Consider the following 24870-nt stretch of genomic DNA (forward strand, 5'->3'; position numbering starts at 1 on the left):
CTCGCCTGCTGGGTGAACAACTCTGACTTTCACGTGTTTATCTCCTCTTCTCCCAGGGCACTGGGCAGGGGGGTGCAGACAGCGTGTCAGGATTGAGCCTATAGGTGTGCCGTACAGCCTGCAAGCACCGAGAGGGACAGAAAGGGCCACTGTGCAACGCGATTCCTGAAACAACGGAGGGAACACACGTGTGGAACTGGAGATGCTAGGAAAAAAAAGGAGTGATCCTTCAAGGTACTTAAATAATGTTTCATGACTCAAGTGAAATGCTCTCGTTAGGCCCTCTGGAGGAGAATTTGACATTTTCTGTGCCACCTGCAAGATTAAAAGAAAATGCTGTTGGCTTCTGCATTGTCTCCTGAAAAGCACAGGGGCTGACAGAAATGTAATTAAATTACCTGCAGCATTCATCTGTTGTCATAGCAGCCCTTGCAATAAGTATAAGAATAATTTCATCTACAGCTTAGCTTGATGCAGCTTTGCCTAAACCAGCCAGAAAGCAATTTTCTATCCCGTATCTGGCAGAGAGAGAGTTCAAGGGTTCTCATTTCAGTTTCACCAACAGTGGTCTACAACAGGGTAAAACGGCAGATTATGCCTTTGCTGGGTTCCTCCAACATCAGACAGCACCCATTACCTGTGGGTGATCCCGTGTAATTCAGGAGGTCAGATCAGACGATTATATTTTCTTCTAGCCTTAAAAATCCCAGAATCGCTGCATCAACATATATGCAGATAATAAAAGCAGAGTGCAGCGTTTTTCCCATCTTGACCAAGTTCCCCAGAACGCTGTGGCTGTGCTGTAAGAGCATGCCTTATGTTTTGCTAGAGCTAGGCCTGGGTTTGGATGTGTGGAGCACAGTGTGGACACAGCAGTTCTGGCACTGATGGAGAGCACAACAGAGTGAGCGGAATTTGGTTTTGTTGTCTTTTTTTTTTTTTTTTTTAACTTACCAAGTAGTATTTTTTCAAGCTGAAATGTTATTGATGGACCCAGGTGGCTCAAAGCATCTCGTGACTATCCTTTGGTAAATGTGGAATGAGCTCCCTGGCGCAGCTCAGTATCCCGTAGGTAACTGGTACCTCTCACTGTGCTTGGCAGAAAACCCTAACTGCTGCTGAAAACTGAGACCTGGAAAAGGATGGAATGTCACTGTTATTTCCGGTCTGACACAGAAATGAGGTTGGTTGTGAAGGAGTAAAATAAAGGCAGAAGTTTAAAGATCTAACAGTAAATATGCTGAAGGTCATGGGACATAATAAACTCAACTCAACAATTTAATTCAACACAAAGAATGCATCTGTATGCACTGAATAGTAGGTAAGAATTTGACATGACGAGATGGGAAGGCTTTGTTATCCTCATGTCTTGCCGGGATTTGCTTCAATTATGCCAAAGAATGTTACTTCATTCTTGCCCTAATAACACTGTAGAGGAAATTAAATTACTCATATATAACAAAAGTGAACTGATTTTGACATCTCTTCTGGGCAAACCTCCTGCTGTATTAGCTCCTGAGCACATTCTCCCTCACTTAAGGTCTCATGCATATGTATGATTATCACTCATAGTAAATATAAGCACTTTGTGAGAACGCAAATTAACTGCAGGATGTAATGGAGGTCGCCGAGGGTATTTTTTATTGTTGACTGGCACATGAAATCTACAGTACGGGTGCAATAATGAATGAGGCATGTGAGAAATAATCCCATCAAAGGGTGCTCTGACATCAGGAACCACAACAGCAAACCTGATGTCACTGGAACCTTGAGCTGCTTTTATTGTGCATAAATTTTATTTAATTGTAAAAGGAGCTTTGGTTTAGCTTGAAAATGTTCTTTATAAACTCATCGATTGGTGAAAACTGTTAAAGGCTGTAGAGCTAAAAAAGAATTATTTTTATTTTTTAAGGCCAAGAGACCTTAGCCTTTCGTTTTAGCTAGATTAATAACGGTGGGTTGTCTCTGATGCGATGGCTCTTTCTTAACGTTTGATTGCTTTTTCATTACATTAGCTAGGTTTTGGAAAGTTTTTATAGTAAATTTAGCCTCCAGCAGTAAACCTCATAACCTTGAAACTAATGTTGAACCCCGCATGGCACAGACTGTTGCCTCAGTGATCTGCTCTTGCAGGCTTTCAGTAGGAGGAAGCTAACTCGCTCCAGACAACGCAGCATTTAAAACAATGGAGCTTTATTTTTAAAACCCATCACTTTTCCCAGCCCGTTCCCAATGCAGGTCTCAACCTTTGTTCTTTCCAGAAAACTGCCTCTTATTTGACCTTTAATTCGGCCACAGCCCAGCAGCTCGGTGAGAGCTGGTTTTGAGGTGGATGTTGCTGCAGTGTTTTCTTTCTTGAGCCTCAGGTTCTTCCTGTGAAGGGGGGATGGACTTTCAGGGGCGTTGCGATGCTTTTTGCTTTAATCTCGGTGAAAGAACCAAGAAAGGCTGTGAGGAGAGCAGGGGCTGGTAATTAGCAGAGGGGTAGGGAACAGCTCTGCCTGCCTTTTCCCAAGGATCACAGCTCTGCTGTTGCTGGGAGCAGGAGACAAGTCCTCTTTGGCCCATGATGGATCTCCCTGCACAGAGAGCTACGCTGCCGTATCCGAGGCGTGTCATCATTATAAAGGAATGGATCAAAGAAAAGCAGGCAGCATATATATTGCAGGCATGGGAGGGGGAAGAGGAGGAAGGGAGTTGAACTTCCATTGGAAATGGCAATGTCCTCTCCATCCATGATAGAGTAGATGAGAAAAACGGGAGAAAAATGGAGACAGATGTCCCTAGGTTAACTGTAACCTCACTTTGCTGCGTTCAGCATCGTCCCTGCAAAGCACACGCAGGCCAGCTGCCCTGAGGTGGCAGAGAGTGACTGTCAAGGCACCGTGTGTGGAGCCTGCAAGCGGGTCAGCCTGCTGCACCCCGGCCGCCACACATCCGGGGCTAAACCCTTCTGATGCAGCTTACAAAGAGTAACTCAAATGCCAAGCATTCTAGAAGACGTTTACAAAATAAATGAAATATAGAAACTAATAGAGAATGAAATTTCTGCTCATTTTACCCCTCATCTTTCTTGTTTCTAAAGCAAAACGAGTCTGGCACGCAGCTGATGGGAAACACAGTGTTTTAATGACACTTATAGCATCCCAGAGGACCATTCAAAGCAACAAAAAAACCTGGTGATGTCCTTTAAGACGGCATATGGTTTCTTCAAGGTGAATAATTTTATTGTTTATTGCCTGCTCTGTATACTGCAAGGAATGACATTTAAGAAACTGCTCAAAGATGTTTTTTCAAAGCACAAATAAAACATTGAGGAGCCAAATTATCTATACCAGTGACTGTGTCATCACCAGAGCCTGCAGTCTGGCTTAGAGGCAAGTACGGATTTGGGACAGTGAACTTGCAGAAAACATGGAATAGAGGTCAGGTTTGTGTTTCTACCAACTTCACCATCTTTGCGATGACCTCCTGAAGGGATTCAAAATCTGGGGAGGAGGGGAAAGAGAACCACCCCCACCCCCCAGCCTGAAATCTGTATTTCAGCAGCGGTGTCGGGCACTTTGGTGCCGCTGCCCGTGCTGCAGCCACAGCAGTAGTTTGACCGTGATGGCATGCAGCTTAGCTGAACCAGCGTGCTAGAAGGCTAAAAGCACAGGAAATACCAAACATAAGGTCTCTGGCAAGGAGGTAGTGGCTTCGCTGTGTTTCATGGCTGAGGGTTTTGTGACAATGCGTTTGTTAACAGAGGGACGGTGCTGACTTTGTCTGCTACAGTGGCCTCTGCTGGGACGCGTGCAATGGGGTGGGATGCTTCTTCCCAGCTGCTGGAATGTGGCGGCGTCCTCCAAAATGGAGCCAGGTAAGGCCTTCACCTGCGTTTAGATGGAAATGGGGCCTGAGATTCAGGTAATGATAAAAAAAGCACCAAATGTTCAGTGACAAATCTTGGAACCAGAATGTTTTTATATGACATATGAAAATACAGCTTGTGAGAAAATAATGCTGTTATAAAAGCAGTCAATCTTAAGACGCTTTGATTTATGTGGCTTTTTCATTTTTATCAGGAGAATGAGATATCATTCAAAAGCTTTCCTTTTCCAAGATACTTCAAAGTTTCCAGACCTGGCCAAAAAAAAATAGTATAGACTGCAGTAACACCTGGAAACTGCCCTTAAATCTCCTGTAAGCTTCTGTTCAAAATTTCACCAGTACTGAAGAATTTAATGCATTCATATTTGGCCAAATCTTCCACTTCATTTTCAGGGTTGGTTTGGTTTTTTTGTTTCATTTTTCCTCTTCATATTTATATTCCCCCTTCAATTCCTGTCCCATCAGGTATCTGTCTCTTCTCCAGGGAAGTATTAACTCCAAATAGAAATTCAAGTGTGACCTTTTCCACAGGTAAAAAAACCTTACTGCTCACTAGTGCAAATTGTTTTGAGCCTGTACCTCCCCGATGCTCTGTCCACAGCACTCTGCTGCCAACAGCTTTGACCACTTTGTTCTGATTCTGCCATCAGATTTGAAGCCTGTAAAGCAGGCGTGTGCTTTTGCTGGGGGGGAAAAAAACAACTCACTCTCTGAAGGTAGAAGAAAGAAAATATCTGTTTATAACTTTTTTGTTTGGCTTTAGTTGATTTTTTTCTTTTTGTTCCCTTCTTGGTTTTTTTCAGATTTTCTTCTGGAAGGATAGCGAAAAGGTCACAGCAGAATGACAGGAGAAAGGTGCCCATAGATCAGCCATACAAGCTGCTTTCAAAGCCACTTTTTGGCACAAAAAGATAAAACATAATCAAAGACAGCAACTTTTTTTCCTTTTACCTGAAAGCCATGTAAAATTTCAGCCTCGAGAAGGATGGAGGGAGACAGCCTCTTCGACCAGGCAAAGCATCACTCACCAGCTGCAGCTCAGGCGCCACGTGGCTCCAGACCCCTCACCTGGGCAGAGTGAGTGTATGATTTGTTACGTTTGGAGATTACGGGTTTTGAAATGAAATCCCTCAGGGAGCCCATCCTACATGGGTGTCAGGGGCCACCACAAAAATCTAACCTTGCCTTTTTGTTTTTCTGATACAAAGATAGAGCTGCTCTTGGAGCATAAAGTCTGGGGCAAATTAATGGGCGTGTGCTGAGAGAAACCTGTGAGTTGCTAAATGAAAAAGCAGCACCAGGAAGGGAGAGAAAATGTGGGCTTTGGGGTTATTTCTTTCATTTTTACTGCTTATGCAGGAGGCCTGGAGTAGGGAGGGAGCAGCTGGAAATGAGTAAAGCAGAAGCCAGCCCTGTACAGCTTGCTAGTGAAAATTAGTTGGGGAAACACTCCCCGTTAAATCCAGTAAGCATACACACGAAATCTGAACTAGAAGTATCTCACCGTAAGGGTTACGTGCAAATTAAACGACAGCGAAGAGAGGGACCTTTGTACTTCAAGTCAAGCAACATCACTGGGAATGGTCGCCTTCCCTTGGCACAGCCAGAGCCGGGATGGCTGGGGTACTGTCGCAAGGGTGGGCTTGGGGAGTGCTCCCTGCAGCGTGGGGCACGGCCACACCTGCCAAGACATAGTTCATGATGTGGTTGGCTGTTTTTTTCAGAATTGTAAATTTTGTGGCTTTAGCAGTGAGAAAGAAAGTAGCTGCAAACACTGTTTAGAAATACTAAAATGCCAAAGAGAGAAAAAACTCCTCCCGCATAGTAAGAAGCTGCTATAACTAGGACTTGTGCAATAATTAAGGATAAGACGACGTTAGTCTGAGTGCCTGACTGGTGTGATTTACCAGGCTGCAGAAGAAGTAGCCATGGAAGCTAGCAGAATCCCCCTGGCTTACAGGGGAATGGTGTGATGGTGCTCTCATCTCCCATCTGTCGCCCAAGTTTGGGGTCGTGGGCGTGGGAAGGCAGCAGCTTCCCTTTGTGGCTCACCTTTGAGATGTAAACGCTGGTCCTCAGCAAGCCTGCCAAGCCAGAGCTCCCATCACCGAGCACCTATAGCCTGGAAAAAGCACACATTGCCTTTACTTTCTTTAAACCATTAAAGCTTTTTTTAATTGTTTTACAACTCTTGTAGCATAAGAGTTTTAATACTGTGAGTAAAGACGTATGATTAGATAAGCAGTTTTAAAGCTCAGAGCGCCGATACATTACATTTATTAATTGTGCTTGTTCATTTATCTTTGTGCCTTATTTATTATGATACAGTCCTTGAAACCTTTGTAAAATTGATTCACAAAGAAAAGCTCATTACCTGGAAAAAAAACTACATCATTCTCTTAATTAGTGCAGTTCATGTGACCCCGCATGGAGGGTTCGTGCTGCAACACAGGTGTGGTGCAGGGGTCCAGAGCCGTCTGCATGCACCGAAGGCTGCAGGACTGAGCCCCTCGGGAAGAAGCAGACCTGTCTTTTCTCCTCTGACAAGGGATCCTCTCAGAGAGGATCACAGGTATAACTGGATAATTTAAACCATTAAATCTGAGTAGTTAAAATTTTTTAGACCAGTTTCTAGTCTAAAAACACTAAAAAACCCATCCCACTAAAACAACCTAGTCTAAAGCAGAAGCACGGCCCTCTGCCTTTAAATGAGATGAATCTTAATGTCCTTCTGCCTGAAGGGGAGGGTGAGGGGTTGTGCTCTGTTTTGTTCCCCTGACTGAGAAGAGATCACACTGAACTGTAAAGAAGGACTGAGGTTTTACCCTTGTGTATACATTTTTTAAAGAAGTGGCAAATTAGAAGTAATGACTTGGGCAGTGTGTGTTTGCACTTTCAGCTGGCCATAATAAATCCTTACACTGAACTGCTGCAAGTATTAAATCACTGCAGAGAAGCTTGTCCTTGTTCTTCACTGCAGAGACAATAGGATTTTAATAAACAATGGCTTTGATTAGGTTCAGCAGAAAAGCCAAGGATAACTAAGTATTTGTACCTGTCAGGGATTCAGCAAGAAGCCTTGTAATTCACCTTGACTGCAAAAGCTCCTCCAAACGCACGTGAGACTTGCCCATAGGTTTTGGGTGTGGATGAGATGGGGTTCCTCGAGTACTCAACAGTACGTCTGTACTGCTGGAAACTTGCCTGCATAGTGACAAAGACTTTTTTGATTTTTTTTCCTAGTACATTGTAGAAAATACAGAAATATTAATATCCCACCCAAAGTTTGTGGTCTGTAAAAATAATGGCAGCCCGACATCAGTGCATTAAAGCAAAAGCAGTGTAAGTGATGCCCGTAATTCACAGCGTCACCCAGAGAGCTGTTACCCACCAGGGAGAGGCTGTTGGAGGACTGCAGGCTGGAGGACCTGCTGCCTGCTGACCTCAAGGACGCGGTTTGCTCTCACAACACAAACCCAGCAGGCCAGCTCATGCTAATGTCACGTAATGACCAAAAAATAAAAAGAGGTGGCAGATAGCACAGAAGACCTTACCCTGCTTAAAATGCAGCAATGTGGTCCTGGCCAGGGCTGCAGACTAGCACTGATCTGGTGCCCAGGAGCTGCTGCTGAAGCAGAAACGCCTCCTGACTTCTACAAATATGGCACTGCAGCTTTTCAGCACTATTAAAAATGGGACTATTTAGGCCAGCTCACACGGACTCGGTTTCAGGCTGGCTTCCCACTGGACTCTTAAGGTGGCAAAAGCCTCAAGCAGTTGATGTGAGTCAGGCTGCATCTTGCAAAATACTGGGCTTGTGGCAGCACAGGCTGGATCCAGGGCTATGAAGCCCTCTCCCAGCTGTGCGGGACAGTGCTGTCTGCAGCACCCGGTGCTCACAACGCACGGGTTTTCCTCCTACCTGGCCAGCCCCACAACGTCCCTCTGTAGCTCCGTGCAACTGTAGAAGTTAGCTGGTGATTGAAGCCATAGATGCCACGTGTTGCTGTATTCAAAGCCTCTGGCTGTCTGGTCCAGAGTCTGACTTCCAAGGCCTGTGTGCAGATGTGAGATACTGGAGTACACCATGTACAGCAGTGCCAGCCCCTTTTGAAAAAAAAAGAAATTTTGCCTTAAATACAATGGCTTGTAATGGCCTGGGTAGAGATTACGATGCTAATAAATGCTTATTATGATAAATGGAGTCATGTTCCTCAAAGAAGCAACAACTCATGGAAAAACAGCCAAGGAAAATGACACTTGGTGGGCTGAACCGGCTTGGTGACCAGTAATGATATATAGCCACAAAAACAGATCTGCAAAATTCACTTTGACTTAATTTTGAAGTCGCTTAATATTCTCATGATATCTGTAAGAGTTTCCAAGACAGATTTTACACTGCTTTAAACAAATTATTATTTATGTTCCAGCCACAGAGAAAAAGGGCTGGAGTATGTGGCCAGTACTTAAAATGAAAGAAATGCTCAAAATGAAAGCAGGCAAAGAAAACTGAGAGCTTTTGTTTCAGAATAATGACTGTCCCAATGGGATAATTAATTTCCCTTAGAGCAGCCTGCTATTTTTCAAAGATATTATACTTATGCAGATTTAACTGTATAAATATTATATTGTTGTAATTTCTCCAGTGTGATGCAGCTCTAATTACTCACTGCTCAGAGCATGAAAAGGAAATAAAAGATGAACAGCAAGTTAATGTTTATTTTAAAAACTAAGAAGAAAGGTAAGCTTTAAAAGAAGAAAAACAGACTATTGTGTATCAAACTGGGAGCACAGATACATTACATGGAAAGAGGAGCTCTGTAAGTCCAGTGGTCCCAGGAGGATGTTGCCAAAGGTGAGCTACAGCCTGGAAAGAGGCTTGAGGTTATTTACACCAGCTACGGCAGGATGAAAGCAGCACACCCTGAAATACACACCAAGTACACAAGCTAATGCACTGTGCTTCTCTCGCCTGTTTCTTTGGATTTACCTTTAATCTGGCTATATACATCCGTTTTAACAAATCTCCAACACCAAGGCTGCCGTGGTGCCTGCGGGGCTGTTTGGCTTAAGGCTGCTGGACCAAGCGTGCTCCCAGGACAGCCTCCCTCAGGCACCCGGACAGCAAACCTGTGGCCACTGGCTGCGGCTGTCGCACCTCTGCTTTGTGCCTAGGGCTTAGCTGTACCCTTTAAGTAATCCAGTCATTTTCCTCAGACTACGAAAACCCTTTTCTGCCCCATTTTTCCTTGCCTTTCCAAGGCCTTATGCAATAAAGTGCTGAACACTGTCAGTACCTGCAGACATGTGAAGCTCCCGATTCCTCTGCAGGTGGGAGCAATAGTGCTCAGTGCAAATTCCTGAGAGCTGCAATGCAGCTGGTGAGCAGCTCAGATGTTGCCTCCTGCCAAAAGCGTAAGCCCTAATGCATTGGTGTGTGGGCATGGAGCAGAGGGCAAAGCTCTGTATCATCTACGTGATGCTGGAGCCAGTTTGCCCCACTGGGCTTGCAGCACGTTGCTCGCACCCTGCAGCAAACCCCTGGAGTGGAAGGAGCAAATCCACCTGGTCTCACCCCCGAAAATGCCCTTGCCCATCACTGGAACAGGCCTGTGATGACCATGGTTCGAATGAGCTCTGAAGCTCCAGCCCACGAGTCAGTGCTGGCAGCTGCTGAGGCAGCAGTTGCAGAGGGTCACTGGAGCACGGCCATCGAGGTGCCACGGGACGCTGACAGGTTCCCGCTGTGATGGGAAGTCCCAGCTGTCTGACTGGCCAGACCCTGGAAATGAGTTGCACTTGGTGCCAGGATTTCCAGCCACAGTGCCGGCACCTACTGATCCTCAAACCACTGTTTGTGGAAATAGGTGTTTTTCTCTCAGCCACACAACCCTTAAAAATACTCTTGATGCCAGCGGAGCTTTGCCTCGGAACTTGCACACTTTTCCCCTCCCTGTCTTCTGGTGTCCTGCACTTAGCTCTTGGGTGCAGGCATCAAGGACGTTGGACTGAATGGTAACGGACCAGCAAGCTCTTCCACCTGCTAACCTCATTTCTGACCTGTCATTTCTACCCCTCCACCACCAAAAAGGAAGGTTAAATCGCTGCCCAGTTCCTTTGCTGCGTGTCTCACAGACCTGCCACCCACCATCACAAGCCCATGTTGCTTCCATCACCTGCCTGAACTTTAGATTCAAACTTCTCCAACTCCAAGGAGAAGGAAAGGTTGCTTTGTCAAGAGCAAGCCTTTATCTGCAGGGAGCTGAAAGAGATTCTGTTAGGTATTTTAGGCACGATTGCAAGATTTAAGAGTTTGATTCAAAATGTTATTGTTTTCCATAAATAAGCCACAGCTGCCACATGACAGGAAAAAGCCTTTACCAGAAACATGAAAGCTGGTACCACACAAGCCTCCTTTCCCTCTTCCTTCCTCTAGCAGATATCTCATCTTTAGCAGAAATAATTCATTTTAATTAAGTTGAGGAATACCTTTAAACGGGGCATGAGAACTGAAGCTTATTCCTGATGTACAGGACTGGAACTTAACTTGTTCATCCATGCAACATAGCATGCAGCAGGAGGAGAACCTGTAAGAATACACAGATTTGACATTTAAAGCCACCAACGAGGCCATGTGGAAGTTAATCCCAGTGCAGGGTATCCCAGCCATACTGGGCACTGCAGCCCCCTCCAGCAGTCGCCAAATGATGCACCACATTGCCCAGCAGCGCTCAGTGGCCACTCAACTGTCACCAGTCACACAGCCCCACCGGGGCTACGCCAGGTCTGCTACTGCCCAGCTCAAGGGGTGATCACTTCGCTGTGACCACATCTCGTGTGTTCACGCCCATCGGCAGCACGCGGCCGGAGGAGGGGCACGCCGTTGTGTGCCAGCTGCCCTGAATTAGCTGCTGCCTCTCGGGCTCCACACGCACAGCCCGCGCCTGCCCCACAGCCTGCGCTCAGCTGGGTGCTCTCACCAGCCGGCAAACACCCAGTTATCGCCCAGCAATCTCTCCTAGCTCACCCCAGCCCTGCGACGGTGACCCTGCCAAGGCTGCACGCCCGCGAAAGGCAGGCTTCCCAGCGAACTGCTGCACAGAGCTTGTTGATTGAAGTGCCACAAATAGGTCAAGGACGTGGCCCCTGTACAAAGGCAGCTAACTAAATGTAAAAATCCAATAAAAATAATTATGCCACTTCAATATGCAGGTCCTGCTGTTCCCAAAGGCAATGGGATGTGAGTCAGTTGCTGTAGCTACCACAGTAATGGCAAAGAAACCCTGGCTAGCCAGGTATCATCGGCAGCTAGTCCTGCTCCGACCCACGCCGCAGCCGGCTCCCCCAGGCTGCTGTCTTGGCTCTGGCTTTATGGGTTGCGTGAAGACAAGCAGCACTTCTCTGGCCATTAACTTTTACCTTATTTCCGTATTGCTTTGCCTTCAGTACTATTTCATTCAGTGACTGGTGGCTTTGTTCTGGAGGTGCTGAGGGGTTCACTCTATGGAAGAACTGATCCCCCCCCCCCAAGTATTGTGTTGCCCTCGCTTCTGTTAATCTCACTTACAAATGAGAAGTGAATGGAGCATTGCAGACCTGGACAGGGATCTGCAGAGCACCCAGCCCCAGCCTGCCTGGGGAGGGGAAGAAGGCAGCCATGGATTCTATCTGCTACACTGAGAGTCAATATGGAGAAAAAAGCTCATCAGTTGGGCTTTTGCCATTCATGGCATTACTGTACATAGCAAGCAATAAAAAAAAAACCCACACCAAAGTGGCAACTCCGCATCAAACAAAGATTCTCAAACCGAAGGGCTAAAAATGCCACAAATCAACGTCTGGCTTTCTAACACTGTACCCCGAGCTGTACTGAGTGAGGTGCTTAAGGGAAAGAGCAAAAGCCTCAGCCTGATGGCAAAGCCAGGGATGCAGCAGCAAGGAGTAGTGCTTTAAAGTGCCTCCTCAACGACCAAAGCAACATGCGCTGCAAACACGTCCTGCTCCTGCTTTCCAAATTCCAAGTTTGGGTGGATTGACACAAACTACTGCCCCAATTTCATTTTTTTTTGAAACAAACACAATTCTGTAAATGACCCTTTACTATTGTATAGCAAAGCTGACTTACCAGGCAGTAGTTGAGGTGTTGTGCAAAGCTGGCAGTACAGATGGTGCTCCAGATGTTCTGGCATTTAGTGTGGTCACTTGGATGCCTGTGAGCCAAGAATAGCTCCAGCACTCATCAGCAAGCTCGCAGGGAAGCAAAGGCTGCTTCTGCCCTGTCAGTTATTCAGAGCCTCAGACAAAATTTAAATAAATAAATAAATAAGCAAACACTTTCAAAAAGGAGACAAGTACAGAGGTTGCCTCTGGGCAAGGATGATGCTACAGAACGTTGGTGCACGTTGGCACAAATCGAAGGTCTTTGCCATTCCCTCCCGCCTTGCAGGCCGGCTCAGCCGTTTCCAGCTACAGGTTAGTGAGCTCGGGTACAGCACCGAGCTTGGGTACAGCACCAAGTCTGGCCAGCACAGCCCTGCTGGAGAGCACTGGCAGCCCATCTCGGCTGCGGGCTGCAGCCGCACGCCCACCCCAGCAGTGCCTGCACGTTCTGCCCAGCTGCATGTGTGCGCAGGGATCAGGGCTACATCGCTGGTGCTGCAGCACTCCATCAGCCCTCTTAAACGGCAGGCACACCTGTATGGATTTCTGGCTCCTGGCCAGATGCCGGCACTGCTGGCTGCACCCTTTGCCGTGTGACCCGCTCCTGCAGCACCCACGCTGCTGCCAGCACCCGCCCCCATCACAGCCCCCAGCCCGTCCCACACATTGGCCAAGAGCCTTGCCGTGCCGCCGGGTGCAGTGTGTGCTGGCGATGGCAGCGCCCATGGGTACGTACCCACCTCCCCATCGCCAAAGCCACCGTGGGTCTGGTGCTGTGGGAGGGAGGGTGCTGGTGCTGAGCTGGTACATCATTTGGGTACAACTGGGGACAACCGATGCCACAGCACTGGGACTGATGGGCTCACTCCTCAGACCTTCTCTCTGCCTCTTGCCTGTAATAAACATAAAATAAAGCTATGCTTGAGTTTTTAAGACTAATTAATACAAGTGTCCAATAAACAAGTAAATGCCTGAGTGGTTTGTATAAAACCTTCCCAGGCTTTCTGCTCCGCCTGGAAGCCGGAGGGACCCATAAATCTGCGGGGTGCTGAGGCTGCTGCGGCTGCAGGCACAGTGCCCCCAGGGCAGCCAGGCAGTGCCATGCCCCGTGCCCTGCTCCCAGGCTCAGCTGCCCCCCTCAGCCCCGGCTGGGGCTGCCCTGTGAACCCCCCCGGGCCAGGCGGGCGGTGGGGTAAGGTACTGCATTAAAAGCACATTTACGGTTCTCAAAATAAAGTACCTGAATTCTCCGGTTGTTCACTTTGCCATCGCAGTAATGCCACCAAATCCAGCTTGAGGGGAAAGAAACCCACCAACCACCCAACAAAACTAACCAGCCAGCCCAAAAACGGCAAAACAATACACACCCCCCCCAGGTTGTCTAGAAAAGCCTGGAAAGGTACAATTAGGTGCCAAGTATTCATGTTTACAGCAATTGTATCACGTGTAGGGCATGAAATCCAGCACATCCACAGCACGGACAAAAATTAAACAGCAAATTGAATGCCGTGATTCAATTCTCACTTAACAACGGCTGTAACAAGGGTAGGAAATGGAATTCCTTGACACAGTTGTCATGACAATACTCTTGAAAAATATCTGCCACAGGATAAACCCTCGCTGCCTCCACGTGACTACAGAGTGCCTGGGGCTGCTCGTCGTCCCCCATTAATGCAGCACTTTCCCTGTGATCGATTCCAGGACCAAACAATGACGCTCAGCTGCTGGATGCGAAGGCAGCAGATACCAATGGTTCCATTTACAATGCAGTTGCTATAATTAGTTTCTGAAACTAGCACTGCATTGGGAACTCCTCAAGCTGTATCATTATACATATAACGGGCTAATTGCAACGTGGTCACATTTTATTTCTTTTTTTATACACATTTTTCATTGCTAATGTGCTTATTAAATAGTGACAAGTACAAACGTTTATTGTCGAAAAATTAAATGCAAATGCTATTACCATGCTAACAAAAAAAAGCCACAGAAAACAACAAAAAACCAAACACATAACCAACCTACCATATAATTTTTTTGTTACCACTACTTCGGTGCTGGTCTTCAGAATTACACTTCTAGGATGAAAATGCAGCATGTTCCTTGGAATATGAACTGTGATTAGACAAAGACAATAGTTTTACCCTTATCCTTACAAGTTGCATCATACATAGTTAACAAGTATAAATTATATATTCTCTACAGTATTTAATTATATATAACATAAAAGGAAGGCAGGAGAAGAAAGAAATCTGCTGTCTCTGCTGTTCAGTGTCAGCTTTAGAGAAATTTAAGAGCTAACTGGGCAGCAAGGAAAAAAAAAAAAAAAAGATACACGCTTTCATCCATGAGATGTCCTGCTAATTTACTTCCCCTCATTGACTCCATGACAAATATGTTTCTAATAGCTCTTCCAAAATAGTGATAAACTTTACTGGTGTGTGATTTAGCTAGCACTGGTACATTTATTTGTGAAAACAAATAAAGGGGGGGAAAGAGAGGAGAAAAGCAAACCAGAAACACGAGAAAGGGCCCCACTGGGTGATGGGTTTGCCCCAAGAAGAAGAGGAATGAGTCACCAAGAGCAGAGCTCGGCCCAGAGTGTAACAGGCACAGTATCCCCTTGAATCAGCGCTTCAAGGGCAAAATGAGGCAGAAAGCCTCGCTCAGTTCAGTTCTGCAATAGCAATTCCAGTTAATCTGAGACAAAGCAGTGGCTTTAACATAGAGATCCCCAAATCATGCTCAAAACAGTCCATTATCCTTCCCAGAAGATGCCCTCGCCCTGCCTGGCTCAGCCCAGGGGTCACCTTTCCCGCTGTACCCTCACCGAGCAAACACACAAATGGCTTTAGCAAAGGGCTGCATTTGCATTCCCACTCAAGCGGTGCGCAGGAGCCGGTCCCAGCGCAGCAGGCACACACACAGGGCTGGGAAGCTTGCCCTCACTGCCCTCACCCTGCTGCATGCACTGGTGGGCTCTGCCCTGCTGCGGGCTGCACGGAGCTTTAGGCAGAAGCCTTGGGTGATGGGGCCAGAATAAAGCACGGGCTGTCTGCGTGGTGAAGCAGGATGCTCAAGAGACGTGACAGGGGCTGCGCTATGCAACCGCTGGATTAGTTGCAGAGATCAGTGTGTGCATGACAGACAGTTTCGGGCTGGCCTCAGGGCAGCAGCTGAACGGCCCATCTTCACCAGGAATCGCTCCCCTGGACAAACTCCTGTGTGCCCATCACCAGGGCTTTGGGGCTGCTCACCCCTGAATACAGCACTGGGGAGCAGGTACCACGCACCACAAGACAGGTCCAGCCCTTTTCGCTTTAGGGCTCGGTTCAGGCAGCTTTAGCGCCTAGCAGCAATCTGAAAACACCTTCCAACCGACCCTGCACTCACCGACACTCCCCATCGACTTTGTACTCACACACGAAGCTGGGAACCCAGCTGGCTCAGCCCCGCGGCAGGGAGGGGATGCTGGGGGTCAGAAGCACATCGCACCGCAGCTGGGTCCGGCCTGGTGACAAAAGCTGCCGCTGAATCGCCTTGGACAAGAGAGAGTTACCATCCGATTTTCACCATATAAAGTCAGCTAGAAGAAAAAAGTGCTTCTTTTTGCCACTGCTTTTGATGCTCCTTAGGGAAAGGCACGACCAGACCCTGTAAGTTAACCTGTCTCAGGCACTTATAGACAAGTACATTTTCTTCTAAAGCTAATGCCAAATTATTTTTTCTTCTAATAGTTGTAATTATTTTTAACACCAGATTTGTTTACGCTTCCTTCTCCCCCGTCAAATCTCTTTCCCAACCCCTTCGTCATGTCACAGTCATTTTTCCTCCCCCTCCGCCATGCCTTTCCAAAGGCCAGGGGCTGCTCTCTGGTGGTTGCAGTTACTTGCAGCACCAGCAGCCTTAGGAGCCAGGGTCCTCCTCACCTCACACCCCTCTGCTTGCTCGGCAGAAAGCAGCTCCGCAGCAGCCCTGCACGAACAGCTACAGTGCCTCTTCTAAACCAGTCCAGCGCAGTAAGGGGAGGGGGGTTAGAAACCCCACAGCCCCTATTTCCTGAGCTCCTTTGTGCAAGGAGGGTTTGATTCACTGTTACAGTCCTTAACATGGGGCGAACGGGGCACTGGCTGCTGGCCGCCGCCGTCTCCTCCTCCTCTTGCACAGGAATAAACACTTCAGCTACAAGGAAGCAAGGGAGGAGCAATATTAACTGCTCCAGGTTTCCACCGACGTGCAAGAAGCGTGGATCCTAGAGCTGAGGGAACTCATGAGCAGTCTCTGCACATCACCCGGTTGCCCACACCTTCTGTAGAGGCTGGCAAAACCATCATTGTGTATCACTGGAAAAGGCATTGGCTCTCGCAGCGGCTCAACACCTTTCAGCACGGTGCCATTGCACACAGGCAGATGGATGTGTGGGTTACAGGTGCAGGTACACGGGAAGCTTTTGAAGGAGTCCCAGCAGGTGAATTACCATTTGCATGGGACTAGATTGAAGCAACTGTTGGACAAGACAAATTACATATTCAGGCAACAGGACACCGTGCTTTTTCTATCTCGAAACCTGGGGCACGTAATTCCTGCTTAAGCCAGACCCAGTCCCTGACAGCTCTCCAACAGTGTACTTTGAAGTTAAGAGCAGATATTTATCTCATACATATAAATACCTCAGATGCTCAAAAAATGTTCCATACAGTAAGCTGAAAGTTCAATATAAAAATTAAACCAGGACTTCAACAACAAAAAATCCCCTAAAAAACAATCTTGTGCTTTCCTCAGACAATCTGAAACAATCTAGAGGAAAAATTATACTGTCCAGAGGCACAGTGTCGGGTACTGCGAGGATGTTCTCATGGCTTGGCAATGCCCCATGTTTTTCTTGTTATAAATGAGTTGGCAAGACCTGCAATCAGAGAGCAAAGCCTTTGCTGCAGACCTAACCAGGATGGGGTTAACGTGGGAACGCTTTCCAAAGATAAGGAAAACCCACCAGGTTACAACTGTTCCTCCAAGAAGCCTCTGGTTGGGCTAAGCACAAATTACAAGATGTGTGAGGTGACTGAGGGGAGATGCTGGAGCAGGGTGGGAGGGCTGCAACCAAAAATCAAAGTGTCAGCTCAACAAAACACACCAGGCAATAAGGGCAGCATCTCCGAGGCGGTGACCTGCAGGTGGGCTCCTGCTCCTCCTCCTCAAGGTCTGAAGGCTTCTTGTCAGCTTGGGGCAGGGAGGGGCTGCTCTCAACACGTCACCTTTAGTGAGCCCATTTCAAGGTCACCAGCATGGTGTTCAGACAGAGCACGAGCTGGCCCAACAGCACTCTTGGTATTAAAAGGACACAATCCATTAAACACACCTCTTGTTGTCCTCCCATCCTTGCCGGGGATGCAAGCTCACCTCTGGCAGCTCAGGGCATTAGTCATCAGCGTGGCATAATGTGACCTATGAGTCGGCGGCAGGGAAAGCGGGTACCTGCAAGCCTGCAATTTGGTAGCCATCAAAAGATGTGGATGGCTTGGCAGATCCAAAATTACAGTGCAAGTAGGAACTGAAGGTTTTACAGGGGAAATTATTATTGTCAGGGTTTTATGGAGAAAATAACCCCATAGAATGTATTTTAAGGTAGTAGTTTAGACAGGAGCATGATAACATCATAAACCATATGAAGAAAACTTGGGGCATTTAAAAACATCAGAGGAAAAACGAGAGTGAATTACTACTGTCTCGCCTTTCCTAGTTATTTGCTGTCTTAAATGATATGTGTGTGCCTGCGTGTGCATTTGTAAATATCTTTCTTTAATTCTTTTCAGATAGATTTTACAAATGGAAGAGCTCACAGTGTTGCTGTATTAAAGAGAAAAAATAAAAATCTGTGAGTGTTTACAAGCACTAGCCAGAGAGTATAAGTAACCGCATCGCTACAGAAGATGAAGGATGCTATCACAGAGCAGCCCCTCCATCTGGCTGCAGCCAGCAGGGCCAGCAAAGCTCCCTTTGAAAACCTCCCACCTCTCCTCCCTTGGATTTCAGAAGCCAACAGAGCCCTGCCTGAGCAGGCACATGCCCCCACGATAAGTAGGTTTGATTTGTTATGGGGATCTTCTCAGTGGGCCTTTATGCCTCAAAACCTGTGAGCGCTGCATCAGCACTGCCTCAAGGGCAAGGGGCAGGTGCCTGGGTACTGCTGAGGGCGTATGGCGAGGCCAGGAGGACACACCAGCGTGGTGCCCTGCTGCCTCTGCGCAGCAAACAAAGCACTGCAGGGTGCACGCAGGCACAGCCTCAATTCCACCCTAAAGCACACTACCCAGTGCTGTCCCACACTGGGATGAGCCTTTGCTCTAACCCAGCACTGACCGCGTCTCCCTCCCAGACCAGCTTTCCTAGAAGGTGGAAGAGGCAGACAGCGCTAAGCAGGGCTGTAAGCCACTCATCCACATGCATTTCAGCAGGAAGGCAGTCCTGTGTTCCGCAGCGCTGAGGTGGGCTACACTCCATGTCTGCCATTTATCAGAATTAAATGCCATAAACACGTGTCCTTCAGCCACCCTGGGAGAGGGACTGAACCGTCAGCGTTTCCTGAGCCTCGTTAACCAGACACACCATGCCAAGGGCTTCTGAAGGAAAGCAGAAGGTCTCTAACTGCACGGAGAAAGGCAGAGGGAACCCACCTCATCTTTCTGAGGGAGGAGGCTGGAAGGTGGCAGAAGAGCCTATTTTGGGAGCTCAGCTCCCTGGCTCTGCATACTGGCACATCACCAAAAGCTCGTGTCTGACAAAAGAAGACATGAATGAAAAGTCTAAAACATATTTAAGCAACTTTCTAGGAAGGGTTTTCTCTCCCTTTCAAAAATACAATTAGGATCCAGCACTGTTTTGAGACTGATCCAACATTTTAACTGCAAATCACTAAGCGGGAAGGTGATGAATGGAAGTGTCTGGCTAACACAGAGAGAGACAAAGGGATTTCACCCTTCATTGAACTTTAGTACCTTCCCAAGGTTTCTCTCTCAAAGTTCAGCTTTGTAACTTCTGCTGAAGTTTTGGATTACCAAGTCTTGCTTCTCAGTGCAGGATATGAGGACAAGGCAGAGCCAGGCATCTCCCGAGCATGTGAAGAGCTGTCCCCCATGGGTGGGCTGGCTGTGTAGGATGCTCTGCCTGCATCCCGTCCTTCAGCCGATCTGTCCCTCAGCCTATCCAGCTGTGGGCAGCCAAACCTGCAGGGTACAAGGTGCCAGCCTGGGAGGGTGTCGTGGCTTAACCCCGGCTGGTAACTAAGCACCACGCAGCTGCTCGCGCACTCCCCCTCACCCAGAGGGGCGGGAAGGAGAATCGGGAAGGAGTGTAAAACTTGAGGGTTGAGATAAGAACAATTTAGTAATTGAACCAAAATAAAACAAAACCACTAATAATAACAATAACAACAGTAATAATTAAAAGGAGGGAGAAGAGGGAAGGAATTAAATTCAAAGGGAAGGGAGAAAAGAAACCAGGTGATGCACAATACAACCTCTCACCCCTGCTGAGCGATGCCCAGCCGGTCCCCGATCGGCGGCTCCCAGCCATCCCCCAGTTTATGTACCGAGCATGAGGCTCTGTGGTGTGCAATGTCCCTCTGGCTAGTTCGGGTCAGCTGTCCTGGCTGTGTCCCCTCCCGATTTCTTGTGCCCCTCCAGCTTTCCCACTGGCGGGGCCTGAGAAACTGAAAAGGCCTTGACTGAGCATAAACATCACCCAGCAACAACCAAAAACACCCCTGTGGTAGCAACACTGTTCTCACACCAAACCCAAAACACAGCACTGAACCGGCTACTGAGAAGAAAACAAACTCTGTCCCAGCTGAAACCAGGACAGCCGGCAAAGCTGGAAAAGCTGCAGAGGCTCCCAGGGCAGCTCACCACCCTCCTCCTCAGCCGCCCAGCAAGCCCACAGCTCGTGGGCTCAGCAAAGTGCCGCACGGCTTTTGTGGTGTGGCCCCTTTGGAACTGGGCAGCAAACCCAGCCAGCACCCCCTGGGCTGCCTGCGGCGCCCAAACAAACACAGCGCAGGCAACTGCCAACGCAGTGTGAGCACAGGCATCCCTAGGTGTCCGGGCAAAACAGTTTCTCCCCAGCAAACAGATTCCTAGGTGGTGTAAGCCAGCCTGGATGCTGATGTCAGTGGGGCCATGCCAATTTCTATCATTTAAAGATCTACTCCAGACTATTTAAAGAACAGGCAGGTCTCTGTCAGAGCAACTCCCAGCACATCTCCGTCAGCACAACACACCCTTTCCTAGGAAACTTGTCAGCCAGCAGTATGAGTTATTTCAATGGCTACATCACTTCAGCCAAAACCTCACCATCTGCTCTACCCTCTAATTACCAATGCAGAAAACATAATTCACAATCAAATCACATAAAAAAGGAAAGAAAATGAGCAATTAAAATGCACATTCTGCCAAGCAAATCAACCTTCTCTTCCCAGCCACACTGTACCCACTACTGCTGTTGCCTCTTACAGGCAGGGTCAGAATTAGTCCCAGACTACTGGAGACTTCAGCCCTGCTGCTTTCTCTGACAACAGCCCTCCAGGCTTGATCTCCTCATCTACCAGGGACTCTCTTCAGCTGGAGTGTGCTGTTTTATCTACTGATGACTTGCTAATCCTTGGGATAATTTTTTCCGAGGGAGCAACCTACCTTTCCAATGTACAGACGTATCTCCGTTATTTCCTGCTCCCTGCCTCTCTTCTGGGATACTCCTGGCTCACGAGTCAACAAAAACTTGAGGGTTTGGGGGGAACAAGCAAGGCCTGAGGGTGGTACATTTGCCAGCAAACACCCCAGGCTGAATCCATCTTTGGTGCGACGTCATTGCACTTAGTGAAGTTACCATCTACTCTGTAACGTGCATATTGAAACATACATTAACGTTCAGGCATCATGTATACAATGTAAGTAACTCTAGCCTACAGGGACAATTCTTTGCACATTCAAAATTCAGGGCCTCCTTTGCTAACAACAGCTGATTTGGAAGGGCTGAAATCCAGCTCTAAGGCCAGAGTGAAGGAGGGTCCTTGGAGAGGGATGTTCTGCTGGGGAGAAACATTTGACCACTGTGCCTTACCCCCACGTACCTGACCCGTGAGTCCCTGGCTGGATCACACTGCTAAGTAATTTCATCTTTTTCTTTTAAAAGCCTGCTCCAGTAACCTTCCTCCCCTGCTTACCTTCAAAGCTGCTCCATGAGGTGCTCCTTGGCAAGGAGAGCGTGAGGCTTATATTCTTTCAGAAATGTTTTAGGGCTTCACAATAGTTTTACAATACCTTGCAGCAAAGCAGCAGGTGGGATTCTGGACTAATCGATACACTAAGCAGAGCCAAGCGCCGGATCACTGATCTGAACTGAAAGAATAAATGGTAAATCAAAAGAACACAAAAGTACCATCAGTTCTTCAAAGCAAGAAGTTCTGTAACTTGTTCCGCAAGTAGTTTGGTTCCCAGATTTGCAGGCCTGTACTGCGAGCTCAGCACAATAAAAGGAGGAAGCATTTGTCTTGCTGCACCAGATGCTGTGCCTGAGGAGGAACTGCAGTCCCCATCGCTGCTGTGGGTGATCACAGCTGCAGCTCTTGCCCAGCTGAACACAGGCAGCCTGAGCCAAGCCTGGGGCTTGGGCAGCTCTCCCCAGCCCAGTTCCCAGCGCTGCGTTTGCCTCCCCTGGCCTGGGTCTGCCCTTCACAACCCAGAACCGTGTGATGTTACACGAGGGGTACTGGATGCATGCAGCAGCCCAAGGTCCCTGCAGCTGGCTGGTGGTGCATCACGTCAAAGGCAGCCGTGCAGCCTCCTCCCTCAGGAAGCAGCACTTGCCATCAGGCACGCAGCAGGCTTCTCTGGCGATCAGCAATGGGGCCGAGATGAGTCACAGCTCTCAAGTGGCCTCAGAACCATGACAAGGCCTCAACCAAAAGCCAAGGGTCACATCATCGTTGCTGGCAGATGGGAGTGGTGGCCAGGAGGTTGATTGGGCCATTAGGCAGCTTGCCATTAAGGGACCAATGACCAGCTGCCTGGCTGTAAAACCTGTGATACGCCGCTCCATGTGTGGGAGACGAGGCAAAGGGGAGGCCAGCAGCCCCAGCGGTGGGCACCAGCTATCCTGGCTGCTCAGGAAGCGCATTGTGAGCCCCTACTCTTCTCTCCTTTACAGCTACAATCTTAAATCAGGACTTGCAGGGGCATCCTGCCGACCCAAGTAAACCAAAGAGTTCTCATCAGGGAAGAAGGGACCTGCCCTTCCCATTTTCTTAACAGCCCCTGTGTCAAGGCAATACCCATCACCTATTACCACACAAGTCTTTTTTTTTTTTTGCTACTCAGAGATTATAAAAGCCAAACAAAAGACATGCAACAAGTTATAAATTCAGAGGAGATCTCTTTACGTGCTAAACTACAGCTGAACTGTAGTAACGGTTGTTATATAGAAACAGCCATAAAGCTATAATGTGGATCAACACATTTTATCACAGCCATTCAACAAAATACTGAATCCATGCAGCTTAGCTATTACCTTTCTACAGCTATGAAAGATTTACCATAGCTTCAGCTTAATCTAGAATTTTATTATGTAGTTATTTTAATCTCACTTTATTTTATCACTGCTTGGAGTCCTATTATCAAACTAAGATCGCGTTTGGATATAGCAGTAATGAATAATGTTGGAAACAGCTAAAACAGACAGAATCCTGCTCTGTTTTGCCACGCGGTAGAAAACCATCAAGCGAGCCTTTACAATGAATTATAGAGTGATAAAGGGGTAGCTCCTGCTGGGGGGCTGGGATGAGTGTTTACCTGGGTGCTGCCGGCTCCTCGATATCTAGTGCTTGAGCATCTCGTCCACCATCAGGCTGAAGGGCAGGAGAGACCACAAGACTCTTCTCTAGGCCCATGGTGGGATGCTGGGCACTGGCCTGATGTTCAGCTGCTCTCGCCCACGTTTGCTGAGGTGAAGCCCTTGTTTGGGCGGACGGACAGACCCGCGCCAGATGGTCCCTCTCCCCTCCTTGCCAGTCCCGCTGCAGGCAGGCTGGGACGCTCACCTGCAGACAGCTTGACAGGGCTCCCGCAGACTGGCGGAGGCACCTGGTGGGGATCTGACCCCGCAGGCCGGGGCCCGAGGTGTGCCCGGGCTGAAGGAGCCCCCAAGCACCGGCCGGACCCCGGGGCTGCGCCGCTGCCCGTGGGGGTCCTGCCGAGGCCTCCGGGGGAGCGCCCCCCCCCCCCCTCAGCCCGCGCCCCCAGCCCGCTCCCCCCGGCCCAGGCCCCTCAGCCCGCGCCCCCGGCCCCACGCGCCGCCCCTCACCTGCCGCCGCCGGGTTTCCGCACCAGCCGGGCCGGGCCGCGCCGGGCCCAGCGGCGTCAGGCCGGGCCTTGCGGGCACGAGGGCGAAAGGCTCCACCAGCGGGCAAAGCCACCGCCGGACGGGCTGTCACCGCCGCGGGCACACGCCGGCTCCCGGGCCGCGGCCCGGCGGGCGCAGCGCTGGGGGGAGCAGCCGGCCCCGGCCCCACGGGCCAGCCCCAGGGCAAGGGCAGCGCCAGCCACGCCGCGAGTGTCCCGGGAGCCGTGCCGTGCGCCCAGGCCCCCCAGCCCCTGCAGCGCGTGCGGGGCGCTGCCCCCCGCCGGCAGCCGCCCCCTGCCCCCATGGCCGCCGCAGCCGCGGGCCGGGGCCTGGCCCTGCTGCCCCGCACCAGCAGCGGCACCATCCCGCGGGCCCCGAAGAGCGGATTCTCTCGGGTTTCTCTCTTTTGTCTCTGCCCACATGCTCCAGTTCTCTTTTTAGAGATGCAAGCATAGCCCAGGGACAGGGCTAAGAAACTGCAGAAAAGCAATTCTTTTTATGCACAGACATTTCCTTCATAAACTACACCGAGATAGACTCTTGGCTTATTAATAGCAGTAAATCTCCAAGTCCAATAGACTTCAGTTAATGAATATTGATTACGATAGTGCTGGAGAAGGCTGGTGTCAGTCGAACCGAGATCCTGTAGCCCTCTTTGCCTGAGCTGTAAATTACCCGACAGCTCATTTGTTTTTCAAATCTAAGTAGTAGAAAACACAGGGGTTATGGCTGTATTGCAGTGTTCACTGTCTTAGGGCTGGGAAACCACCTTGATGCTAACAGCAGCTGGTCAGCGGGGCTAAGCGCTTTTACTGGGTTTTTTGTAAGCACTTGGAAGCCTGTAGACCTGGTCCCTTTGGAGCTACAACAGGATTTATCAGCTCCCTCAGTGTCCAGCTCCGGTACGCTGGGAGCAGCTTACATGCAAACCAAAGGGGCAGAGGGGGGCTCCCAGGTGGTTAAGACTTCCAAATACCCCCTTGAGATACCCAAATGTATGGTGTGAAAAGTGAGTTATTTTACACAAACAAGCTTAATTTCTTGGAGGACACCAGCCTGCAACCAAGCATACTTTTGTCCCACTGTGCTGGAAGAGGACAGACACTGACCCTGCCCCAGGACAGAGCTCCCCTTACCTGGGGCAGGCCTGCCCTGGCCCCTGGCTGCCATTTGCACTTTTCCATCCATTTACAGATGTAAATGTACACTTCCCTCCATTCCCCCATGAGCAGTTTAAAGTAAGAATCTAAGCTGATTAACACAAACAGCATGATCACCAGGACCTTTGACTCACAAGATAAAGTTCATCATGCTCTTGATGAGTGGCTCTGCCTTTTACCTTCAAGCTGGGATGACTTTTAAACGACTTTAAATGAACGAAAGCTCAGGAAAATAAACCAAGGGCAGTCCACTGCAACACAGGCAGACCTTATCTTCTGGCGGGGG

At 48.8% G+C, this 24870-nt stretch overlaps 2 long non-coding RNA genes across 20 annotated transcripts in view; one reads left to right on the plus strand and one right to left on the minus strand.

The window, feature by feature from the left end:
* The window catches only part of LOC130150768 (uncharacterized), a 39037-nt gene extending 32976 nt beyond the window's left edge, over nt 1-6061 (plus strand). Inside the window, exons 14-18 of the long non-coding RNA XR_008822380.1 lie at nt 57-234; nt 1103-3215; nt 3749-3862; nt 4339-4404; nt 4677-6061. This is a non-coding gene — a long non-coding RNA (uncharacterized LOC130150768). The remainder of the gene's footprint in view (nt 1-56; nt 235-1102; nt 3216-3748; nt 3863-4338; nt 4405-4676) is intronic.
* On the minus strand, nt 180-23286 carry LOC130150727 (uncharacterized). 19 transcript variants are annotated; one of them, XR_008822368.1, is made up of 10 exons: nt 21251-22868; nt 14059-20921; nt 11999-12926; nt 10363-10460; nt 7796-7980; nt 6929-7077; nt 5926-5995; nt 4825-4941; nt 955-1132; nt 180-315 (listed from the first exon to the last, which is right to left on the minus strand). It is a non-coding gene; the product is annotated as an uncharacterized LOC130150727 (long non-coding RNA). The 19 variants fall into 19 exon arrangements; XR_008822364.1 differs by having other exon boundaries at nt 4825-5995; XR_008822348.1 differs by lacking the exons at nt 180-315; nt 955-1132 and adding exons at nt 3108-3875; nt 22875-23286 and having other exon boundaries at nt 4825-5995; nt 21251-21425.
* Between the last annotated feature and the right edge of the window lie 1584 nt (nt 23287-24870).

This window comes from Falco biarmicus, chromosome 1 (genome assembly GCF_023638135.1).
Source record: "Falco biarmicus isolate bFalBia1 chromosome 1, bFalBia1.pri, whole genome shotgun sequence".
In the NCBI taxonomy this organism is placed as follows: domain Eukaryota; kingdom Metazoa; phylum Chordata; class Aves; order Falconiformes; family Falconidae; genus Falco; species Falco biarmicus.